Genomic DNA, 10,519 nt, shown 5'->3' on the forward strand with positions numbered 1-10,519 from the left:
CTGCTTCCACTGTCCAGTCTACGGTGTCTCTACCCTTCTTCTTGCCAATTAAAGCTGTCATCGGGGCTATGATAGTTGAAAAATTTGCCACGAATCGTCGGTAATAAGAACAGAGCCCTATAAATGCGCGTAGTTGCTTAGCGGTTGTTGGGCGCGGGAAGTTTTTAATGCTATCTAGCTTTCGTGGATCTGTTAGTAGACCTTGTGAACCGACTATGTATCCAAGGTACCTAAGCTCTGATTTACAAAATTCGCACTTACTAAAATTTATAGTTAGACCTGCCTTGCTTAAAGCTTGAAAAACGTCATTTAAAATAACGATATGCTCTTCAAACGAATTGGTGGCTATGAGAAGGTCGTCACAATATGCAAATATCTTCTCGCCGTATTTATGGTGAAAAAGAGAGTCTACCAAACGTTGTAATTCACAGCCCGCGTTCGAGATACCGAACGGGACGCGTTTAAATTCAAATAGTCCGCGGTTTGGTACCACAAATGCACATTTTTGACATGACGTGCCGGAGCCGTCGATGTTGTCGGAGTCACATAAAGAAATTTGCCAGTAAGCCGCCGACAAGTCGATTGAGCTTAAATAACGTGTGCCACGTAAATTATCTAAAATTGAATTAATGTATGGTACAGGATATGAGTCCTTGACTGTGACGTCGTTAAGTTTTCTGGCGTCTAAACAAAATCTCCAGGAACCGTCTTTTTTTGGGGTCATAACAACGGGGTTAGACCATGGTGATTTAGATGGTGCTATCACGCCCAGCTGAAGCATCCGGTCTACTTCGTCATTTAAAGCCTTCAGTTTAACCGGTGAAAGCGGATAATATCGTTGTTTTATTGGTGGCCCCGTTGTTGTGATCTTGTGCTCTACTAGAGATGTTTTACCCAGACCTCGCTCCTCTGTACTGATTGACTTAAATTCATTTATTACTTTGTCCAATTGAATTGATTCGAGAGGAGAGAGATCATGTTTTGGCACTATGGCACATAATGTTTTTAGTGACTCCGGCCTAAGTGATGTTTTCCTTTTTAGAAGGTGAATATCTTTTAATTTAAAAATATTTATTAATTCTAGTGTTAATATAGAATCCATGCCAAAAATGAAGTCATCAGATACTTCTGGGATTACCATAAACATGATATTATAAAGCATCCCTCTGAAATTGATTGGTAATAGGATTTTACCTATGACCTCAACGACAGAACGGTTTGCACAAGTCGCAGTTGTAGTGTAATTTATTAAATTAAATCCTAAGTTTAAGAAATGTTTATGGTAATTGTTCCCTATTATACTTAAATTTGCTCCTGAGTCCATTAGACCTGTATATATTCGTTCTCGTACCTCAAAATCAATGTAAATTCGGTTATCTCCTTCAACCGCCTTTACACCAGGAGTCACCGCACCTAAATATAGTGTGTTTGATATTGTTTTGATGGCTCCTGGTCTATCTAGTTTTTTTGGACATTGTCTGCTTCCGGCGCTGGTCTGCCCTTGGCAGGATTACATTTGTGGCAAGTGCTTGTAAGCACATTTTTCTGACCGCACTGAAAGCAAACAATGCCTGGAATAGTGCGGCATTGTTGGTATGAATGTCCCGATTTTTTACATTTTTTACAAGTAAGTTGGTTGTTTTTATTATTTACCTGTCTTTGTGTATTATTGCTCTTGAGATTTCTCTGATTATAAGTTTTAATTTCGTTAATTTGTTTTATTTGTTTTGTTGTTTTGGAATTATTTGTAGGCCCAGGTAAGCCTGAATAAGCTTCAAAACGTTTGCCTATGGCAATAAGATTTTGGATGCTATTCGAGTCGTCGACAGCCAACAGGTGCCCATATGATGGCAAAATGTTATGTTTAATTATCTGCAGTAAGGTTGTTTCCGATAATTTTGTTGTCAGCCGCGCATTCATAGTTTGCATCTCCAATATGTAAAAATGTAATGATTGGCCTGGTGATTGTCGGTGTTCTCGAATAGTTTTTTCTAAAGTATAATCATTGTCTATTGATGTAAAAAACGATCTGAAAAGATCTTGCAATTCCGACAACGAGGAGACTCCGTCGCGTATGTGCCTATAGTAATCTAAGGCTTTACCGCTTAGTAAATCTGCAAAACATTTAAGCACTTTGCGCTCCGGAGTGTCTCGGCTACGTCTGTAGTCATCAATCCTAAGGAAGAAGTCGGTGACATCTGAGTCACCTGAAAATTTCAAATTCCACGACCGCAAATGGTCCTCGCGCAATACATGCACGATGCGTTCTGTACTGCCTGTAGTCCCCGTCGTAGGGGTTGTAGTGACTGCCCCTGTTAAGGTTGAGTTGGTTTGACGGACAAGGCCCGGAGCCCCCAAATATGGTAAAATAGACTCTAGTGGTTTTGGCGTGGATGGGCCGGGTAGGTGGGCGTCTGCAGCAGCACCCCGCGGTCGTGTATTGACATACGAAGGATTGAATCCTGTTAATTCACGAGTAGTGGTGGGGGGTTTGACTTCCCTCGCACCTGTGTCATGGAATTCGTCCCCTTCCTCGTCCGACATGTCGGTAAGATTGCTGCTTTACTTGTGTCAGGGTGTGCACCTAAGTATTATAAGCTAATAACACTTCGGTAGATATATGAAGTATTGAAGTAAACTACCACTATGCTCTCGACTGGAGCGTGGTAGAAAAAATAATTTGTGGCTAAGCGCTATGCTAACTATTCATAGTGTAGCCTAATAATAATTACAATAAATAATAAATTTGCTACTCTGTCACAAGTAAAGTTACAAATTAAATGGTATTGTATTTTTTTAAGACCAATAATTGCATTTAATTCTTTTTTTTTTAACTGATACTAATTTTATACATTTATCTTATCGCTCTCCCAAGCTCACAGCAACCAGGTTGATATTTAAAACTTTTTTTCGGGCGCCATTGTCGTATATAAAAAATAATGTTGTTGTGTATAGGAAATAATAAGGTTTTTAAGATGTCTAAATGATTAATGGAAGTGATGCCTCGGATAAGATCCGCAGTAAAACATTTCACCTTTGGAGTGCAAGGGTCCTCTTATTACTCTAACCTGGTTAATGGGAACTTGATAGGATATTGAAAAGATAAGACCAAATATATGACATGCAATTTAATACAATTCGCTAACTACTACAATGCACTCCGCTTTAGGGCGGGCGCTGCTCAGAATACAATCGGTTTCTCTAAACTGTCGGCGGTTATGGGGTGACACTATAGTAAACCTTAATCTACGATCGCGAGATGAACGAGACGCGGGGTTTTGGCCAAAACCTGGGATAAAAGTCTAGTGCACTCACGGGTACCGAACGTAGCTATCATCCACAGGCCCGCTGGTATTTAACGCAGCAGGCGGATCGCTGACGGTGGGCGGCGGGCGTTCCTCAAGCTCCGGCTTTGGCAAGCCCGGGCGAGAACAACCCGCGGCGCTCAGGAGTTCCACAAGAAGGACCCGCGCGATGAGACCTTGGGGTCGTCGGACCGCGGCAAGGCTGTCCGACACACGGCTCGCGGGTCAAGGCCGTGCCCTACGGCTTGATGGTGGCGCCAACGTGTCGCGCCTCGGAGTCGACAGGCCACGCAAGTGAAGGGGAGGCCTGTGTGAAGCACCTCGGGATCGCCAGGCGGCACGCAGTCCACAGGCCTTGGAAACTGCGCCCTGCGGTGAAAACCAGCGTCCCCACGACGCTCAGCACATCAGGGAGCGCGCAACGGCGCTCGGAGCAACGCGACCGTCGGCCATGCTTGCTCTCGCCGGCGGCACGGAAAGCACTCGGTGGGCTACGCCCTTTTCGCGCACAACACATACACACACGGCGCACTTTACATATATCCCAATCTTCCACCGGCCAGGGCAGGCGGCGGAAGGGGGCGAGGCGGTTTATTTCGATATTCAATTAGGAACTGTATAAATGCTAGCGTGCCCCAGTACCAACTCCCCATCCATTGTCGATTCTAGAAAAATCCCCAGCCCTCCGTTTCGATCCATATCGACGCATCAAACGTCAAACCAACTTAAACCTTTTCCAAATCATATGACTCTCGAAAAAATATCAATGCTCATTAATACTTGTAATATTTTAAGTGGTTAATAATAATTACTAATAATTATATTTCTATCGTACGTTTCCTACCTTGTTTCATTCAGAATACCTTCTTTCCGATGCGGTAACTAAACGCATAGTCTACTCTCTGACAGTTCTCCTGTCAAAATTTCAACCTTTTCACACCTTCATATTCACTATTTATGTTTCATAAAAATTCCGAAAATGATTCTAAAATACTAATTAAATTAGGAAGTGACCTATTTGAGCAGTTGGGGTAGACCAGGGGGATCATTTTGATATGCATGAAGCCAGGTTTGGTTCAACAACCTCCGCGCAATTTGGGTGACAAGTTCCGTTCAAGTGGCATACTCTTTAGACTTGTTTCTTCGAAACCAGCTAACCAGGAGGCAGGATATGCTAAACAACCTACAGCTGAGAAGGTACATTATAGTTTTACATAAGTGTCATACTCTGGTGTATGTTATTTTGTTGGAAATGCGACAGTCATGTTGTACCGGTTATCTTGTATGGAAAAGCATGTATTTATCCTAGGCAAATATGTAGCATCGCTACAATATTTAAATTGTTGCGCGGTAGAATCAGTAACCCGGGGGTGCTGGCCACGGTGAGCCTGTGCGCGCCCCCGCGGTATGTGTGGCGCCGACGCCGACCGCCGCTGCTGGCGGAGCCGCGCGCGCGCACCGGCCTGCTGCGCGAGGCGCCGTGGACGAGAGCTCTGCGCACGCTCAATCGAGTTGCTACCCGGATTGATGTGTTCCATTTTTCTGAGAATGACTTCAATAAAATCACTTTGTTTGTATTATGTTATATGTAATTCCTTGAAATAATAATAGTATTAAGTCCTAGGTTAAATATTTGCTACACTATCGCATTGGGCAACTGTCATGATAGCTGTACTGTTATTATAAATAAATTAAAAAAAAAAAGAGTAAACAAAATCTACCCTCAAATGGCTTTTTAATCCAGTTGAGGGTAGGTAGGTGAAAACATTACATGATCTAATACCGTAGGTTAAAGTTCAATGACAGATGGTGGTTTTATATTTGGTTGGTTAATCAATAAAAGCTACAACTATCCGAAAATGTACAAATTATTTGTTTACTTTTATTTAAGTACCTATATCCTCGTGCCGCCCAATGTACAGTAGGATGTACACTCAGTTGCGATGGAATGTCAACCTTAATTAATAAGAAAGTAGGTAGCATTTCATTTGTCTCGTAAAATTTTCGAACAAATGAAAATGAACCCAATTGAAAATACAACAAGATTCTAATTTCCTTGGCTATAATTTTATATGGTGGGCGGCACGAGGATATACCTAAAGAGACAGAGTAGGTATAGTTAAGGCGAAGTTATATATGTAAATACTAAAGACAAATTTATGAGAGCGTTATTTCGATTGTATGGCGGCGGTAAGGTTCGTGTACCAGACAGACTTTAAAGAGACATGACTGTCGCAGACTGTACCGCGTGTAGTATCTAGAGCTCGCAAAATGGCGTCTTCCGATACCGGAAGCGGCGCTCTGTCATTTTGCCGACGCGGCTAAAGCGTGCGCTGGACCCCTATTCGACAAGCGACGTTTGACGTATCGTGTTGATTTCCCGTTGATGTGGGAAAAATCATAAGTTCTCGAATACGTACAATGTCAAAATTTGACATTAACAATCCACAGTTAGGGTGACAAGCAAACCAAATCGAACCACCCTTAGTTTAGAGTGGAGTTTTGGTTGTACCCAATGATATTATCCACCGTTGATGGAATCAACACTCAGTATGCGATAAAATCAACTGTTGATTTGACGTGGATGCGAAATCTGACAGTTGTACGTGTCGAATTTGGCCCCTGATCAACGTCGGTTCGGTTTACCGTCGTATCGTATTTTCTATACGATTGAATAGAAGAAAGTTTTAAGCCCAAAGATTCCAAGGGTACAGTCACCTGCAATAATATGTTACTCTTTGAAGGCCGCAAAAATATGTGACACGCTCTTATAGCTCTTCAAATAAGGTCGTGTCAGATATTTTTGCGGCCTTCGTTGTGTATTGTGTAACATATTTTTGCAGGTGACTGTACCATTATAAGTACTTACCTACAGGCCAATTCGTACGTGCACCTGAGTCTGACATCACATAATGATACATAAATTATCAGTTTGCTAACATTCGCGCGTTCATTCCGACTTCAAAATTTGATTAACCCCAAAATTTGATTAACCCTCGTGCCTTGAAGCCCTTGCAAGGTTCAAGATTCGACTTTTCTAACCACTTGCTACGCTCTGTGCTTAATATTGGAATCTTTCGCTTGCTCGGCTATCAATACATATAACTAATTTAGGCAAAAGAAAAGAAAAGTGATTCTTATTATAACATTTTATTCGATTCCTAAGGAACCTTAAAGTATAATGTTTGGTGCCGGGTGCAAAAAATACGCAAAAATATGCAAGAAATAAAACATGGCATGCGAAGGCAAACTTGAACCAAAATACTATCTAGTTTTCCACATTCCACATGCAATATCGTAAAAGTTATCGTTATCGGTAAATTATTTTACACTAATCTATAGTAATTTATATTATGATCGTCAAGTAGAAAAATAACAAATAAAAAATATATGACAAGCAACATACAAAATATTACTTAAATTGATTTTAATTTAACCTTATTGCCCTTACTGGTAAAAACATCTACCTAAAGCGAGTTCAAAATTACACTATCTGCATCTCTATCGTTCTTGCATAATCGAGTAATAGAGAGGCAGATAGCAAATTTACATTATCGATGTTCGCGGTAGTCCCTCTCGGGTGATTTTATGTTTTGCGCCTAGAGGGATTAAATAGCTTTTACTCTTTGATGATTAAGTAATGTGGAGTCTCGGCCTGATTCGAACTTTAATATATTATCAACTCTAGATATGATATGGATTAGATATGTCAGTGTCAAAAGTGACGTTTATTCAAACAAAAACGCCACTTTTGACACTCTTATCGGTTCTAGACGTTATATGAGCAATTTGACGTATCTTAAAGTCCGAATCGGGGTGTCTGGAAAGAAGAGTCAGGGATTATAAGGAAACTATACATTTAATGACTTTTCTCTTTCCGCGAAGACTCAAATCGTGTTTTATATGAAGGAAAATATCATAATTATATCGATATCGGATGTCGGAAGGCGCCTATGGCAAAAACAGCTTCAGGAGAGTGCTATTGGCATTAACTCCACCTCTTTTGCGTTATTTATAGTTTATTAGAGTCAGACTAAGAATAGTCTGCAGCGGATTTGATAGCCCACGCTGTGAAAGTGTTATTTTAAATGTCAAACTATCTATGAAATTATGACGTATAAATTACACTTACACTGCGTGGGCTATCAAAATCGCTGCAGACTTTTCTTGGTAACTCTAGTAATAATGATTTATTAAATGCATAAATAAACACATATTAGTATTTATTTTACTTTTTACTTCCTTCTGACATCCGATATCTAATCAGACAATATGAAAACGCTCTTAGGATGAAGTGTTTTTTGGATAATGAATGAGGTTATACCTAAATGGATTTCATCACAGATTTATCCAAGCTTCATAACGAAACAACCAACGAAACCAACCATAGCAACGAAACCAAGTTACCTAGTTATTCTTGCCAGGATTCAAACCCATGCTTTTGAAATTCAGACACTGATCACAGAACTGTATACCTAAGAACCCTGCGGTCGTATAATTGTTATAGCATTTTTTGTGATAAGTACTACAAACATTCAGTCATAAAATACTCATGCGATAATATCCACGTACCTAAGTACATATAACAACAAGTAGTTTATATATAAAATGACTCCTAAATGTGCATCGTCTACAGTTTCTTTACGATCTTTTCGGCTGTTATTCTTATAATAATATACAATGCTAATAACTTTCTGGGTGGCGGTCTGCCTCGCCAGCAGTGCCGTTATGGCTGTCTCTCTTGAAAAACCGTACTACGATCTAGACAACGCCGAAAATCTTTTCAAAGACTTCATCAAGCAGCATGGAAAAGTATACAATGGAAGGTAATATTTGGAAAGACTCGAAATTTTCAAGGAAAGTTTAAAAGATATAAACTTTCGAAATGAAAAGTATCCTGAGACGGTGTTTAAGGTTAATCATTTTTCTGATTTAACACCCGAAGAGCTTGAATTATATCGCGGTATCGTGCCTGTACGTAATGTATCAAAAACTATCCCTTATCGCACAAAGGCACCCTTACCCAATGAATTCGACTGGAGGAAAATGGGGGTCATCACACCTGTCAAGGATCAAGGAAAATGTGGCTGCGGGTTTATCTTTAGTTCAATTGGTAGGTGTATTTTAATTTTAATATCAAACAAAAATTCAACGCCTCAAAGTAGTTGTCTAATACATTTTTTTTTTTTGAGGGAAATGATGTGTTGAATTATTCAGTATTTTTCATATTGTTTACATCATCAGCATATCCTTTATCACCCACTGCTGAGCATAGGCCTCTCTTCTAGTACGCCACTTGTCCCGGTCCTGAGCTAATCTCATCCAGAAGTGACACGCACTTTTCCGGATGTCGTCCACTCAATGAGCCAACGGCCGCCAGGCGCTTTTTTCATCCGAAAGCAGCGACCATTCTTTTAACATTTAAGTCCACCTGCCATCACTCTGCCTAGCAACGTGTCTCGCCCAATTCCATTATAATTTGGTAATGACGAAACCCACGTCATGCGCCTCGGTGCGGCGACGAATCTCAACATTCCTCACTCGATCTTGAAGCTTTATACCGAGCATGGCACGCTTCATAGCTCTCTGTGTTACGCGGATTTTATGCTCAGCCCCCTTAGTGAGCGTCCATGTCTCGGCACTGTAGGTCATGGTGGGCAGGACATATTGGTTAAAGAAGCGAGTTGTTTGTTTACAGCTGCGATGGAAGCCAGATACGCTATGAAGCATAGGGAGTGTCTGGCGTTCTCCGAGAGTCAGGCCCTTGACTGTTACAATAACACTGGATGCAATGGGGGCGACCCGTGGACATTCATACAGCAAGTCTTATCTTTTCCTTTTACAATAAATAGCAAACTCGTACGATTATTCCATAAGACGACATTTTTTAAAGTACATAATTCGTGATAAGTTTGTTAACTGCCAAACCTCGTTGTTTATAAAATGGGTAAATGCAAATATGGGATACTTATTTAAGTGTATATAGTCAAAGTCTAAAATTATCAACGGATACACATACTAAACAGTACAATTCTTTTTTTCTACTCATCTTAGACTGTAATGGTTGAATTAAGATTTCGTACACCAAACTGTAATTGGGTACTTTTCAATTTTCATGTATAAGTATGCCTCCCAACTCACCTAAATTATTAATTTCGAAATGGTTTTGTCAACTTTAATGAAATTGACCAATCACAGCTCGCCAAAATCGAGAAAAAACTTACTAAAAATTTAATTTAGCAAGAACATGTAACTCAACAAGCTTCCTTAACACGGCACGGTACTCGACTGAGAAGCCCTCCATTATATCACGATTGTATAAAATACAATTATGCATTACTATAACCCTTAAATCGACAGAAAACACGGAAGGTCGTGAGTTCAAACCTCGTTCGGCGCTCAATAGGAGCAATGATTTTGGTTAAGAAAAAAATACAAAAATAAGATCAAAGTTTGTCCAGTATGTTGGACGTTTCGTTGCCGAATTAAGGGTTTATGTCTAGAAAGGAAGATTTTATACACAGATTTGTGCAGCTTTGGCCATGGCTTAACCCTGACTGTATCCACTCATCACTCTCTTCTTCCTCGCGTTATCCCGGCATTCTGCCACGGCTCATGGGAGCCTGTGGTCCGCTTGACAACTAATCCCATGATTTGACGTAGGCACCAGTTTTACGAAAGCGACTGCCATCTGACCTTCCAACCCAGAGGGTAAACTAGGCCTTATTGGGATTAGTCCGGTTTCCTCACGATGTTTTCCTTCACCGAAAAGCGACTGGTAAATATCAAACTAACTGTATCTACTCATCAACCGCCTTTTATTATTTATTTAAGGAGGGATTACATGCAGAGCCATTTTGGAGTTATGTTGGAAAAAGACTATCCATATCATCCAGAAAAGCAAACTTGTCGTCAAAATAAGAGTATGGCAGTTACTCACGTGCTAGCTATTGGGGGGGGAACGAAAATTACACATGAAGACTATTTAATACTCTTTTTAGTAAATTTGGGACCTCCAGCTATCTGTGAGTATAACATTATACTTATAACCGAAAAATTTACTTATTACATTATGCTCATAAAGTAAAGAATGGACCATTCTGCGAAGCAAGGCCGCCATAAACTATGCTGGGTCCTTCGGCACATAAGGCCGGGCCCTTTTGAAAAGTAAAGAAAGCGAATTAAATTACTCCTGTGGGCAATAGGTAACAGCT

The sequence above is a fragment of the Cydia fagiglandana genome, chromosome 5 (assembly GCF_963556715.1).
Source record: "Cydia fagiglandana chromosome 5, ilCydFagi1.1, whole genome shotgun sequence".
NCBI classification, from domain to species: Eukaryota; Metazoa; Arthropoda; class Insecta; order Lepidoptera; family Tortricidae; genus Cydia; species Cydia fagiglandana.